At 35.2% G+C, this 15,207-nt stretch overlaps 1 protein-coding gene across 1 annotated transcript in view; it reads right to left on the bottom strand.

Moving 5' to 3' along the window:
• Trhde (thyrotropin releasing hormone degrading enzyme) overlaps positions 1–15,207 on the bottom strand; it is a 388,565-nt gene that overhangs the window by 221,476 nt on the left and 151,882 nt on the right. The gene's annotated exons all lie outside the window — the stretch shown is intronic.

Below are 15,207 nucleotides of genomic sequence, written 5' to 3'. Positions count from 1 at the left end.
TGATTATTGTTGCTGCTACTGCTACTGTTATCTAACACAACACTGAACGTGGTTGATTTGTAACAGACTCAGAGTACAAAGGAAGTAATAAAATTAATGACTTACTTATTTTCATAAATAATATTAGGCAATATTAGGTTTTCTTCTTAAAACTTTCATTCAAAAGGTGATATGAGAAGAAAGGAGCTAAAGGTGTAGGGAAGGTGGGATGGGTAAGGGGAAGGGTAATAAGGGAAAAGAAAAAAATGTGAGATAATGAAAAGATGGAAATAAAGTGTTTGTAGATGGGGAGGGGAGGAGGGGTGAAGGGAGGGCAGGGTGAAGGGGAAAAAATGAGAATCAAGACTTGTCATGTAGAGGTACAAGATCCCAACAATGAATGTAACTGTACTGTATCCCTAAAATGTACCAATAAACTCAATTAAAGCTGAAAAAAAATAAAATAATTAAAAAATTTTAAAAAAAACAAAAGGTGATAAAAATGGCCTAGAAATTTCAAAATTCTAAATAAATGGTTGCTTGGGATTTGAACAAAAAAATATGGACTTCCTATTTACTTTCAATCTTTCAGGTAGTAAAAAATTCTTTCAAGACATTTCCATCAGCTTCCATGAAGTAAACCTCTTCAGCGAGGACAAATTACAGAAACTCAATGGATCTGTTAAAGTATAACTGCTTAAACTAACGGAACCAATGCACACACTCAGAGATTATCCCTTCAACAGCTTTTTTCAAACTCAACTACAAAACAAAAATTAAGATTGTTCTTAACTATATCGTACAGAAGTATTTGATCAGGAATATGCAGGTAGTGTCAATTAAACAGAAACCCCAAAGTGACCCATGATAACTTGTAAAGAAAAAATATCAAGGATTTTCCTTACCCACCTGATGCCGGCATTTTCTGTGCTGCCTTCACAGAGTACTCTAAGAGTATAAACCACATCAACAACAAAATTCATATACTACTGCTCTTTTTATCAAGATATCCTAAACCCACAATAAAACTTAATGTAAAACACAACTCCAATACAGTATTGCTTTCATTTTTTCTTAGGAGAGTAAAGGTTTATAGTTTTATCATATCTATAGTTACTATGCTTTAGAGTTACTAAGCTGCTATAAATGGTTTCATCATACATTTTAAGAGATTTTTCTTTCTTATATTTATATAAATAAATAGCAATATAAAAATATATTTCAGTTTCAAAGTATTTATTCTGAAAGAATTACTTGACATCATGAAATACAAATTATATTCTAAGTGGAAACAACACTCTTACTAAATGCTCATTGAATACAGATATGATGCTAGTTACTCAAGAAGATACAAAGATAATTTTTTCTCTCAATAATTTTAGCATCAAAGAGATATAAAACAAAACAATGAGGATGATTGGTGATTAATATTTAATTAAAGAAATATAAACAAGTTAATGTTAGATGAGATGGAATTTAGCAAGGAGAACTAAGGGACTGCAGAAGCAAGGCGACATCTTGTCAGAGCGCATGTTAGTTTTCTAAGGCAGCTCTAACAAATGACCACAAATTTAATTACTTAAACTTTTGCAATTAGAATTCAACTTGGGGCTCATGACTGTGCTATAATCTCTGGAGGCTCTAGCAGTATTATAGGTGAACAGTATTTGTCAAAAATGATACACATACATGATTAAAACTTCAGTACGTGTTTAAAATTTTTTAAATGTATTATAATAAAAGACACATTGTCATTAATCTCCCTCAAAATACTTATCCTTGCTTCGATCAAATTTATACCATTTTTTGAAGTAGTTCTGGAATGGTTCTGGCAGTTTTGTTTTGTGCCTTTAGTTGTACTACAGTCACGACTGCCTTGATGTGCAAGCATTTGGATTCATGGTCATTTTGACTTTGGGGCAGAGCTACAAGTCACATGTTGGCAGAATAAGGTGGGAAAGGATGTGCTATTTCCTTTCTGTTGAATGGCATTTCTTCATAGATATAATCGAGTTAGGATGAAGTGATTAGGGTGGTCTAATTCAATATGGTTGATAACCTCATAAAAAAAGGAAAAGACTATGTAAAGGTAGAGAAACACAGGAGAATGTCATATGATGACAGATTTCAGTGATGCAGCTACAAGCTACAAAATGCCATGGGCCAATGAACAGCACCAGAAGCTAGGAATATGCAAGATTTTTAGTTTCAGAGTAAAGATGACCCTCCTAGACCTTGATTTTGGACTATTAGCCTGTAATGCTGTAAGGGAATATATTTTTGCAGGCTCTTATACAGAAACTGAGGAAACCTAATACCATACAAAGGACACATCTATTTCCTTGTTTTGTCAGCTTCCAGACACCACCTCATTTCTTGGCTTGTAGCCTCCTTCCTCTATCTTTGAAGTCAGCAAGGGCTAATCTAGTCATTTTTAGGTAGAATTACTCTGACATCTATTTCTTTTGTCGTATCTCCCACTCTGATTGATTCATTTTACCTTTCCCTCTTCCACCTTTAAACATTCTTATGATTAGATGTGACACACCCAAATAATCCAGGATAACCTCCCCAGGGTTAACAACCACTAAATATCAGTTTTAATCCATCAGCTACTGTAATTTCTTTTTGCATATAATATACCTTCTCCATAGGTTCCCAAGATGATTAGGACTTCTTTGAGAGAACATTGTCCACCTACCACAATTCACAAAGCAGAATGTCTCAGAGTATTGTTGACAGAGAACTTTTATCAGAATCACTTACTCTTCTAAGAAAGCGTATTTCCAGACTTCCTTTGCTGTATTCTGAATGGGGATTTTTCAAAATATCTAACATACTAAAAGGTATGTAATAAGCCTTGAAAGACGTACCTCAAGGGAAAGAACACTTGGAAGCTACACATAGAAAGAGAAAAGTAAATACTGTAACCAGGGAAATGTGTGACAACCATAGTGAAGGATACTGTAAAGAAAGCTCATTTAAAAATAAGTTCAGAAATGAGGAGAGGACAAAAATCTTTGAGGGTTTCTTAGATCATTTTATACTACTGAAACAAGATACCTGAGATTGGGTAAATTATAATAAGAAATGTACTGAAACACAATTCTGGGGCCAAGAAGAGGCTAGATGCAGGGAGGCTTTCTTACTACCTCATCACAGGGCAGAAGCAGGAAGGCAACAGTGCAAGAGAACAAAATCACTCTCATAAGCCCTTCTTATGACTATATTTTGGTTCATGGTTCCAATTCATGTTGAACAAGGACCTCTAAGAGTTGATTAGGTTATAAGGGCTGTGCCTTCATGAATGGACTAATACCATTGTCAAGAAACTGGATTCATTAAAATAGAAGTGGAATGGGTTTCTTATAAAAGAATGAGTCAGTCCTTTGCATCTCTCTCTTCTCCTCTTTACCTCCCCTAGTCTCTTTCTCTCCAACATTTTCTCTCTGTCATTAGTCCCTTTTACCCTCTCTTGCCCTTCCATCTTTTGCACAGGATGACGGAACCCAAAAGGCCCTTGTCAGATGCTAATCTCTTATTCTTAGGCTTCCCAGTCTCCAGAATCATAGCTCCAAAATTTCTATTTATAAAATTATTCAGTATCATGCTCCTTTTTAAAGCTACTCAAAACAGGCTAAGAGAAATGGCATCTGTCTCTCTTCAGCGGTTCTCCTCATATTATCTGAACTCATCCCATTCGGTCTCACTTCTCAATTCTTTCACACTGAGGATTAAGTTTCCAACACGTGCATTCTGGGGTAAATGTTCAAGCTCTAGCACAGTGCCAATGTAAGTAAATTTGCCTTCTCTTGGAACGTCAAGAAACCCAACACTACAGAAATAGAGTCATTTATTTCTTGAACATGTTTGCTCTCTCCAGAAAGAAATTTGTGCCAGGAAAAGTAAAATAAAAACATTCTGTAGTTTTTGTACCTCTAACTTTGAAATACGATTATTTTATTGGTCATAATGAAGTAATAAGAATTACTATTTTTATCTTAATATTATTCTCTAAGAGTTAGAATTGAATAAATCTAGTTAGAATTGAAAAGATAGATTGTTAATCAAAATGTTTTAGTCACTTTACACTGAATATCGCCAGAATACAGTAATTTTTTCCCACTGCCATGAGTATAGACTTGGAGGAATGCACAGAGAACGCAAAGATTAAATGGTAGAGTTGCAATTAATGTAAACCTTTTCCATTTCATCATGATAGTAACTGCTACTTTACCAATTTTTCAAACTCTTGCTACTGTTTAAAGATTTACTATAAAGCTGGAAATATTTTCATACTCTTTTAACTATAAAGTCTCAACTGAAAAGAAACTATTTCTACATATAAAAATTTATTATAAAAGAGAGATGAACAGCATCAGCCCTAGAACATTTTAAAACAATTGTTTCAGAACTAGAAATAACGAATCATTGCAGCTATGAAAAAGACACTAGACTTTTCATGACAATAAATCTGTGTCAGTATTAAAGAATAAAGATACGCAAATTTATCTATTATTTCTATACTATAAAATATTTGACACTCTGGTTTACATATTTTTATTTAATAGGATACTGGAGTATTTACACATCAAAGCTCTTACAAAAATATCCTGAAGCAATAGAGATCTTAAAAGTCATAATGAAACTGCCATTACCACCATAAGTATAAGAAAGCTCAAGTGTGTAACAAGAAATAATGTATAGGTTTTCCTAGACTTTTTTTACTTTATTTATTGTTCAAATAAAACAAAAATTAAACAAACTAACCGAAAACATAGTATGACAGATTGCATATTTTCCAGAAGTGGTCACAAAATTGTCCCCATCCCAGATCTTCCAAAATCTTCTATAACATGTTTTTTGACAATTCCTCACTTTGCCTTTGTGCTCAGGCCAGCAGTAGACACTGTTATAACCAGTAGGATACTGTGGGACTCTAACCGCTATGCAACCCCTAGTTCGCCAGCATATAGTAGCACGCATTTCTTTCTACCCAGCTCCAAGAAAAGATTAAAACAGAGTGCACGGAAGCCTGATACAGGTAAACAAGATAGCGACTCAAGGCCTGGTTAGAACAGAACAGCCTGAGGTCGGCGGTGAAAAGCCAGGTGCATCATATAGCTGACTCCTTAGATAGATGGCAGAAAACCAAATGGTTAGAACAGAACAGCCTGAGGTCGGCGGTGAAAAGCCAGGTGCATCATATAGCTGACTCCTTAGATAGATGGCAGAAAACCAAACCCCTGACCCCTGGCCCACTTGCTATGCTTGCAGGCCTCTTCCCTTGCCTTTAAAAAACTGTGCTAACCACCGTGCTGGGCTTCTCTGAGCTGCTCAGTTCTGAGAGTGTCGTCTGGCCAGACTAATAAAGGTCTATTTACCAACGAGCCTGGTGTGTTCCTTGCTGGGTGAGTATCGCTGCTCATTGAGCTCCCGGAGCCTCGCTGAGCTATAGGTCCAGCGTCTTGGAGGCCCTTTGGACTGTTCAAGGCTCCCGGAAGTAAGGCCCTGGGTCTTGCATCAGGAGCCATCGTTGGGCTATAGGACTCAGCATCGTGAAGGCCCTTTTGGCCGTTCATGCTCCTCAGACTGGAAGTGAGACTTTAGGTCTTACAATATAGCACAGATAATTCACCATAACTTCAGAGACTAGGTCAGAAGAAATTTTTCAGAAGTCCTTGCTTCTTTGGACAGTCCATTCTCTGTGCTCCTTCTAAGGCCAGTATCTCTCAGAACCAGACACCATACTGTAAGAAGACCACCCAAAGAGGCCACCTGTATGTACTCCTATCATCCATCACAGCCAAGTTCAATTCCCTCTGGTCCAATTACTAGATTTGTGAGTAAAGGTTCTCCAAATGATAACCCAGGCATTCAAGAGACACTACCAGCTTCTGAACTTCCTCCACTAAAGCCTCAGACATTATGGAGCATACACAAGCCACACAGAAATGGAAACTATACTAATTTCAAAGCTAGTCTATAAAAAGAAGAATCCAATACCTAGGATATATTTTAGCATGTAGGAATCATGTAACATGTACCAAAAGTCTACCAGTTTCAGGCTCAGAATCATGTCCAGCCCTCATATGGAGTTTCACAATTTAGTGTGAGTATATATTAGTTGTTTTTCCACTAAACATCAGGCTCAACTTTCCACATTTAATGTCCTAAGGTGAAGACAATCTCAGTATGTATGAAATTGATCTTGATCCTCTCTACCTACCTTCGATGTGCCCGTCTGAGTGACTGGCTCTATATTCTGACCCCTGGTGAAACTGAACCCAGTTTGTGTAGTCCCTTATCCGTACAGCTGTTTTTCAAAACTTTTTGTGCAAGAAGGAACTCCGTCTCCTGAGAGTTATCCTGATTCTCTGTATCTAAGGCTGATAATAAACCTACTGAAAACGAGAACACGGATAATACTATATATTTATCATGAATGCACAACTCAATATGAAGATAGTTTGGATCAAAAAAGTCCTAAGTCCCTCGAATTTGTTTAGGTAAATAGTTTTCCCCTACTAGACGTGAGGTGTTCTCTCTTTATCAAGACTGTTCCCCAGCTCTTCACTTCTGTCCTATGGAAATTAGGACATTTGGTGTGACTGCCAAGATGAAGCGTCAAAAGTATAAAACAAGAGCACCTGGATGGTCAGAGTTCTAAGGTACAGTTCAGCAACTGAATCAAAACTTAATTTCAGACCTCTCTTAGAGAACTGAGGTACAGCTGAATCTACACATAAAGTCAAGTCACGCTACAAGAGGTGATCATAATTTACAGCGAATGTTTCAATATTTTTTTTAAAAATTACTATAGTAAAAGACATATTGTCATTAATACCTCTCAAAATGTCACCCCTTTCCTCAAATCCACTGTTTTGGCCACTTTCTGGAGCAAAGTCCTTTTTGTGAGTGTTTACCAGGTATGATAAAAAATAGAGTTACTACTGCTGCTGAATGTCATCCAGTGAAAATAAGAACAATACAGTGTGTCCTCATCCACCTTATTAAGGAAATCTGGTACCATGCAGCATCAGACTCCTCCCCAAAGTAAAAAAGACCATGAAAGTTTAATGTTTTGACTGAATTCAGGACATCGGTACAAGCATGACTGTATAACTAAAGACATTCACGAAAAATGACTTCCAGAACTGCTTCAAAAAGTAGCAAAAATGATAAGATACATGCGTTCAAAGTGAGAAAGAATATTTAGAGGGATGTTTGTGGGAATACATCTTTTACTATGATATATGTTTCTTAAATGTTTACGTATTCACCCTATTTTCCAATATCTTGTAGATATGGGGTACAACAGAATGCTAATGCCAAAAAAGTCACTGCTTAATTAAGAAGTTTGTTTCATTGTAAGTAAGGTTCATAATGGAAATCTCCAAAATAATACTATATATGTCAGTCTTCTTCTTTCTAGGCAAAAGTACCTGACACCCACAAGTAAAAGGGGGAGAAGTTTACTTTGTCGAGAGAGGATTCAGCTCATGATCAGCTGGCTCCAAGACAGGAACTGAAGATTTCGTAGAGCAATGTTGCTTATTTCATGGAAGCTGAGAAACAAAGCAGAACACTGCCAGAGACAAAAGGGCCAGGGACTAGATAGATTATGTAAGGTCACACCTCCATGATCCACACAGACACATCCCATGTGTGCTATACTAACCCATAGGCAGCTCCCAAGTCAATCAAGTTAACAAGTAAGCTTCACTGTCAAAATTACATTCTACAATTGTGCCTGATTTTTATTTGTTAGATGTGATTTAATTAATTTATCTGTTTGCTTCCTTTGGGAAATGAAACATTCTCTCATTTCCATTCCTATTTTCCATGATTACTTAAAGATTAGCCACAGTCATTTAGCTGAATCTTTTGCAAAACACTGCAATATGGTTCATCAGAGTTTTGGAAAGAAGTGTAGGGAAATAATACTTATTTGTTTAAGTGGTCACAATTCATTAGACACTTTACATGATATCTCTCTTTACTCACTTTTAGGAGGTAGATGTACTTTTTCCTAATTATCAGGTGTGACTGTTAATTGTATGCACCAATCTGAGTGGATCAAGGGATGCTCAGATATCTGGTTAAACATTACTTTGGGATATGCCTGTGATAGTGTTTCTAGAAGCAACTGTCATTTAAATCAGTAGATCACACAAAGCGGCATATATTCCCCCATGTGGGTAGACATCACCATCCAATCTTTTCAGGGTTGAATAGAAAAATAAAAGGAGGGGAAGAAAAGAGACCCCTTACTGTTTGAACCAGTATATCAGTCTTCTCCTGTCCTCTATGCTCCTAGTTCTCAGGACTTCAGACTCAGATAAGAATCTGCATCTCACAAGTCTTGACACTTAACACCAGCCTCCCTGAATCTCCAGCCGGCAGAGGACAGATCATGAGACATGCTAACCTTGGTAATCACATGAGCCAATATCTCATAAGAAACTTCTTTTGAACTAATGAATTTCACTCATTTCTCTGGAAAACTCTATTGAGCCAACCAAGGAAACTGAGACTCAGAAAGGTTAAATACCTTGTCTGTGTTCTAAAACAAAAAACAAACAAAAAAAAAATGTCAGAAGCCAAGACTTCAACCTACATCTGGCTTCTCCAAAGACCATGCACCTTTTACCCATCAAGTTTAAACTCCTTGGTGGCAGGTGTCTTCCCAACATTATCCTCCAAATCTTGGATTTCTATATTTTCTTTATAAATAGGTTCTTTGGTCTGATGATCATTTTCCTTCTCATAGAAGATGAAGAAAGGAAAAATTGAAGCTGAGAAATTTTTTTCATCCTGTTATGTCTTAAGGGGTAACACCCCCTCCATTTTTTCTTGCTCCAGTTATAACTTGCCTTCTAATTATTACTTTTAAAGCCTCACCTTACTGTGTTTTTTTTTTAAGACCTGTCTCATATAGGTCCATACCACCCTCATATTAATGTATGTCCTGGGCAACTTGCTTAACCCCTGTGAAGTCCACCTGTCTCATCTCTAAAATGGAATAAAAATAATATGCAGTTTACAAGGTGCCATGAGATTTAAAAGAGAGTGATTATGGCAAGTTCTTAGAAAACATCACATATAATTTCTGTTGTCATCCTTGGTCACACAGCACTCCTTCCAAATTTTGTGCATATCTTTTTCTACCTTTTCTCTAACAAGAACATCAAGGAACTTCCTGGATAGACATATCAATTTCTTCAAACACTGATTATGCTGTCAGAATTTTATTTAGAGTCATTTTCCATTCTTCTTGATCCATCCACTTATTTCTAAGTCTCTATCAAAGGAACATTATGTGCTTTTTCCTGTAACAACTTTGAATTGTGATGTGCTCAGATACCTCCGCGCAAATTAACTCTTAGGTAAACCAGCTGCTTTTCCTGCAGATACTGCCTACCTTTTCTACCTTAGAATTTAATGCCCCCTTCCAGATTTGATCAAAGTGGCAGTACTACTATTATCTCCCAAGAAAAGGACTTCTGCTTAATATTATTATCTGTAAGTTTCCTTGATAACTTTTTTAAAAGAAATTATTCAGATGCCTTTTTTCTTTAGCATTAAAATTTACAGGACACAGCAATTATTGTGGAGGCAGAAATAAAAGAAAAAATTCTGTTATAAACTTGATCTCTAACTCATCACATGATTTGAAACAGTAAAGAGTCTTAGCGTTCTCTGTTTTTCCACTGAAATACTGTGACAATAATGTTTTCCAATTATTGGATTAATGAGACAATGTTTGTAAATCACCTTGGACGAAAGTTCCTCTGTTATCGCTCTGATTTTGCTTCAAAAGATTGAGAAATCAATTCATTAGTCTCTAAAGAAAGTCCTTTAAAAATCCATCTTACTAAATTTGTATAACAGAGCTGAAGGACAAAGAAGACATTCTCAGAAGAAAAGATTCAATGATTTTTTTAACCATGTTCTGTGATCAGAACTGTGAAGCATATTAGCTTTCTTTTGCATGCAAATGACACTGTAAATATTTTAATTATGCACTTACTTAAAAACCAAATAAGCATTTTCCACTATATATCACATTTTTTCTACCATCTAGAAAAATATTTACCTTACCCTGAGCCACTAAAAGAGAAAACAAAAACATCAAAGTAATAAAAACTATGAATTAGATAAAGTAAATGTAAGAATTAAAGCTACTCTTGAGAACCTTTCATAACTAATATTTTATGCCTCAAAGAAACTGAACAATAGACTCTCTTCCAGTCATTTGTGAAAGAGTTAATAAAACAAAAATTATTAGAAAGAAAAATTTCAACTCAGATTCTAAATTCTAAATACCTTTAAAAGAATACCTAGAACATCTGAAAACACAGGGCACCCTGAGTTCGTAATTTTTACTCTTACACAAGTTCCATATATCAAATATATATTTTATTTTACATTATGTAAATAATTAATATATGCATTAAATGTGTCCATAGAATTGAGGACTAAAGAAAACTGTTTACTATACTTAAAAGAAATGAAATATTTACATCTGGAGTGCTTTACCATGATCTAAAAGTATCTAAGCTTCATTCAGATGATTGAATACAGGAGCGTGTTAATTAGGAAATTTAGGGAATTATACCAGGAAAAAAGAAACATTAAAAGTTGTATTCATCAACAGAACCACACAGCCTAGCGATTTTGAAAAACAAATTCTAGTGGTACCGCTGCCTGCCTAGCAAGTAAGTGCAAGGTCCCAATTTCGATTTTGAGTACAAAAAAAAAAAAAAAAAAAAAAAAGAGTAGAAAACAAATTCTAAAAATTCATCACAGAGAACAAATGGAAATAAAAACCAGTAAAGAACATTACTAAAACTCTACCCCCGCCCCGATACTATTTCTTTCTCTGGGAGAAGTACCATCATCAGCGTTGTAAACGAACAAACAGAATGAGCTGCTCATAGCAGCTAAAACATGCATACCATAGTTATTTTGGAGATTCAGAAATATCTTGACATATCCTACATTGAACAGGGCAGAAAAGAAACCCTCCCTAATCGAATAAGACAAAACTGAGGGGAAAATACAAGAATAAAGAGTCTAATCATTAATCCTCACCAAAGCTGCAGTCCCGCTGATTCTGACTGCACCTCATTAAGAAAACAAGTCAAAATTTTCAAAGTCATGTTCCAGTATGTCTGTGGTTCCTATAGTTGTCACTGACAGACTGGTTGCAAAATAAATTAAGAAATAATTAATAAACTATTGTATAGCAATGATTTTTCAAGTGGGGTATTGAGGAGCTAGGAAATATAAAGCAGCTCTGTATTGCTTACAGAGGTCTTATTTGAACAACTTTGTAGAAAAGACTCCACCACTGGCTTTAGAACCCGATAAGTACTAAAAATTAATTTTAAAAAATTAATTGAAAAAATAAAAATACATTAAAATTCTTGTTCAGATTGTAATTGTGTGAATTTAGACAATTTACTTAAATTCTCAGTCTGCTTCTTCATTAAAAATAAAAGCATATTAATATTGCCTTCACAGAACTGTTATCATGATTAAATACTTTAATGTATGTAAAGAGATCAGTAGAGAGCAGCAAATGAATAAATTATGTTTTCCCCCATCCCTATCCCAGAAGATACTAGGCAGAGATCAATTAATACATCCCCATTTCTCCACCAAATGAAACTCTACATGCACTAAAGTCTTTAAGGGAGAGTAATTTTACCCCTAGCCATCACTAGCAGGATACCACACTGATTAACAACCTTATTGCCGAGATGCTGGTTCCCTCTGATCGTGTAATTGCAAATAAGTCACTTTTTTCTTGACCTTATTCAATTACTGTACTCCATTCCTAATTATCAGCTTTAAGACAAAAAAAAATGGTTACTGTGATACTCCTTTCATTTAAAAAATTCATTGTTCAAAACTAAAATGTATGAATTTATTTTAACATTTCTTTCTTTTTCTTATGATTCTAGGCAAATAAACCATCACCTTAAGTAGCAAGAAACTACTATTGGATTAGTACTACAGTGCACAGATTTCGTTGTCTATCTCCATTAGTTTTTCAAACTTGTCTAAAAGTATGCATGCACTCTGAAGATCCTCTCTACTAATTTGCAAAGCAATCAGCTTCATTACTTCCTTAAAAATACCTAAGTTCAATATTTGCTTGTTATTGACTTGTTATAATCCTAGACAAAATCATGCAATTATTCCTTTTTCTATGCAAAAAAATACACAAGGCAGCTTTACCATGATGTATAAAATATCAACCAACAATATAATCATGTAAGAGATTAGCATGAGTAGGACACATAGCATGAGTAGGCACAAGAGAACCTATTTTCTTGAAAGACTACTGGAGTTAGCCAGGTAATTGCCAAAATATGGATCTGCCACAATTACAAAGGCATAAGTTTTGTACTGTGATTTTAAAATTTGGCCCTGAAAACATGTTGTTACATTTACAAACATTTCTTCAGAATGCATCTACCCACGGCAGCTTAGAAAACATTTGTAGAAGTAAAGGAAAACATAAGTAGTAATAAGACTCAATCCAAACACAATATATAAACAAATGGAAAATTTTATGGCAGGGGCAACCCATATAAAAATGTATTCTATGAGTCATCTTGTTAAGAACTAGCTGGTATGGTTTGAGTATGTGTCTCCCAAAGGCTCACTTGTCTAAGGCTTTATCATCACCCTGTGCTACTACTGGCAGATGATAGACAGTGGTCATTTACGGAGGTGAAAACTGCTGAGAGGAAGTCAGGTTATTGGAGTGTGCCATTAAGGGAATACTGAGACCTTGATTCCTCTCTTCTCTCTCTCTCTCTCTCTCTCTCTCTCTCTCTCTCTCTCTCTCTCTCTCTCTCTCCCTCTCTGCTTCCTGGCTCCCATGAAATGAGAGGCTTTTTCTGCTATGTTCTCCTACCATGAAGTATTGCCTAACCATAGTCATAAAGGCCACAGCCTCAAAAGTCAAGGCCTTAATCCTAAAATTCATATGGAACTAGAAGAGACCCAGAATAGCAAGGCAATCCTACAGCAAAGAAGGGGGTATTGCAATCCCAAATTTCAAGTTATGTTACAACACTACAGTGATTAAAAATAGGATGGCACTAACACAAAAATAGACATGAGGACCAATGGAAAAGAATAGAGGATGCAGAATAACACATTCGACTATTCGATCTTTGCAAAGAAGCCAAAAACACACTGGAGGAAAGATTGCCACTTTAATAAATGATGTTGGGAAAACTGTCTATCCACATACAGAAGATAGAATCTAGACCTGTAACTTTCACCATGTCCTAAACTAAAATAAAAATGGATCAAAGAACTAAATTTTAAATAGAAATACTTAACTCGCAAGAAGATAAAATAAGTAAAACTCTTAAAGTCATAAGTGTAGGCAAGGACCACTCCAACAAAATCCCATTTTCACAGGAAACAGTACAGAGAATAAACAAATGTTATCATATTAAATTAAAAAGCATTCGTACAGCAAAATAAACCACCAAGAGAGTAAATATATTGTAGAATGGGAAAACATTTTGCAAACTATTACTCAGGCAGTGGACTAACAACTAGAATACATGAAAAGCTCAAAAATATTAGACCCCCTTAAAATAAAATATCCAATCAAAAACATTTTTAAAATAATAAATTGGTCGAATGATTTACTATTGGTAGCTTGTCTTGTCATCTATGAGATGGCCCAGATCAACATTGCCCATTAAAAATAAAATGTGTACATACACAATTAAAACATTTTTAGCAGGGCATGGTGGCACAGGCCTGTAATTCCAGCACTGTGGGGGACAGAAGCAGGAGGATCAGAAGTTCAAGCCTAATCAAGCAACTTGACAACTTTTTGCAATAATTGTTTCCTTACTTTTTTCTGGAGTTTTATCACCTAGCAAGGCATCCCCCAAACGATATACAATAATTTTGCTGTTTTTTAATTTTATATGAATGAAACCACAGTGTATATGATTTTATGAATCGCAATAACATCTGCTCAAAGCTACTTTACTCTGTGATATGTTTTAAGGATAGTGTACTGATTTTTATGGCTGTATTTGAGACTTGTGTGCTGTGCCATTCTACTATTGATTTACATTTGACTTCTTTCTGGTATTGGATCATTATGAACATTTCTGTCCATGTGTCTTGAGGAGGCACATGCCCAAGGTTATCTCAAGAGTACACTTAGCTGTAAACCTGCTGGTTTGTAGGACAGGTCCCCCTTCACCTGAGGAAGAAAGCATCACACCTTACTAAATTGGTAAATACATCTACATTTTCATCATCAGTGAGTCCTACTACACCCACACAAATACCTGGTATTTTCAGATTTCAGAATTTTCACCAATTAGTTGGGAATATGGTATTTCATTTGAGTATAATTTAAAATTTCTCTATTGAAAAATGTGTCATGTTTTCATAATTTATTGACCACTTGGATTTTCTCCTTGAAACTGTCTCTTTTCCTTACTGATTTGTACCTCTTTATAAGCATTGATCCTTTTTGTTCTACATATAGTTAATAACTCTGCCTTACCGTGCTTTACCAAATCTTTTTGATTGACAATGTTAATTTTAATTTAACTCAATATACCAATGTTCTCTTTTGTGGGTTTGTTTTTATATATTGTATAAAAAAGCCGATCCTACTTGAAATTTACAGATATTGTCCTATATTATCTTCCAGACCTTTGTATTTTACCTTTGACATTTGAAGCATCTTTCATTGTTGTTGCTGTTGTTTGTTATTTTTGGCACTGGGGATCGAACTCCAGACATTTCACTTCTGAAGCAGGTGGCAGAACCACTGAATTCTTGCACATTTTTGTTGGATTTATTCCCAGTACCTCATATATTTTAAGCTACAGTAAAATGTATATTATTTTGTTTTAATTGTTATGCTGATGTTATATACAAATGTAGATCATTAAATAATATTAGCATCTATCTACAAGCTTATTAAACTCTTATATACACATTCATCGAAACAATTCGATGTTCCAAATGAAATTATGTTATCTGTAAATGATGGAAATGTTTTCTCATGTCTTTTATTCCCTTGTCTGACTTTATGTACTGGTTTACATTTGCTGTGTGATACTGAATAGAAGTAGTAGACAACTGGACAGTATCACTAACTCATAATACAAAATAGAAATGTTTAATATGTCTTCCTAAGCTCAACTTTGGTATACAATA

This window comes from Fukomys damarensis, unplaced genomic scaffold (genome assembly GCF_012274545.1).
Source record: "Fukomys damarensis isolate Sample0158 unplaced genomic scaffold, DMR_v1.0_HiC HiC_scaffold_15, whole genome shotgun sequence".
Lineage (NCBI taxonomy): Eukaryota > Metazoa > Chordata > Mammalia > Rodentia > Bathyergidae > Fukomys > Fukomys damarensis.
This window is presented reverse-complemented; position numbering and strand designations above follow the sequence as displayed.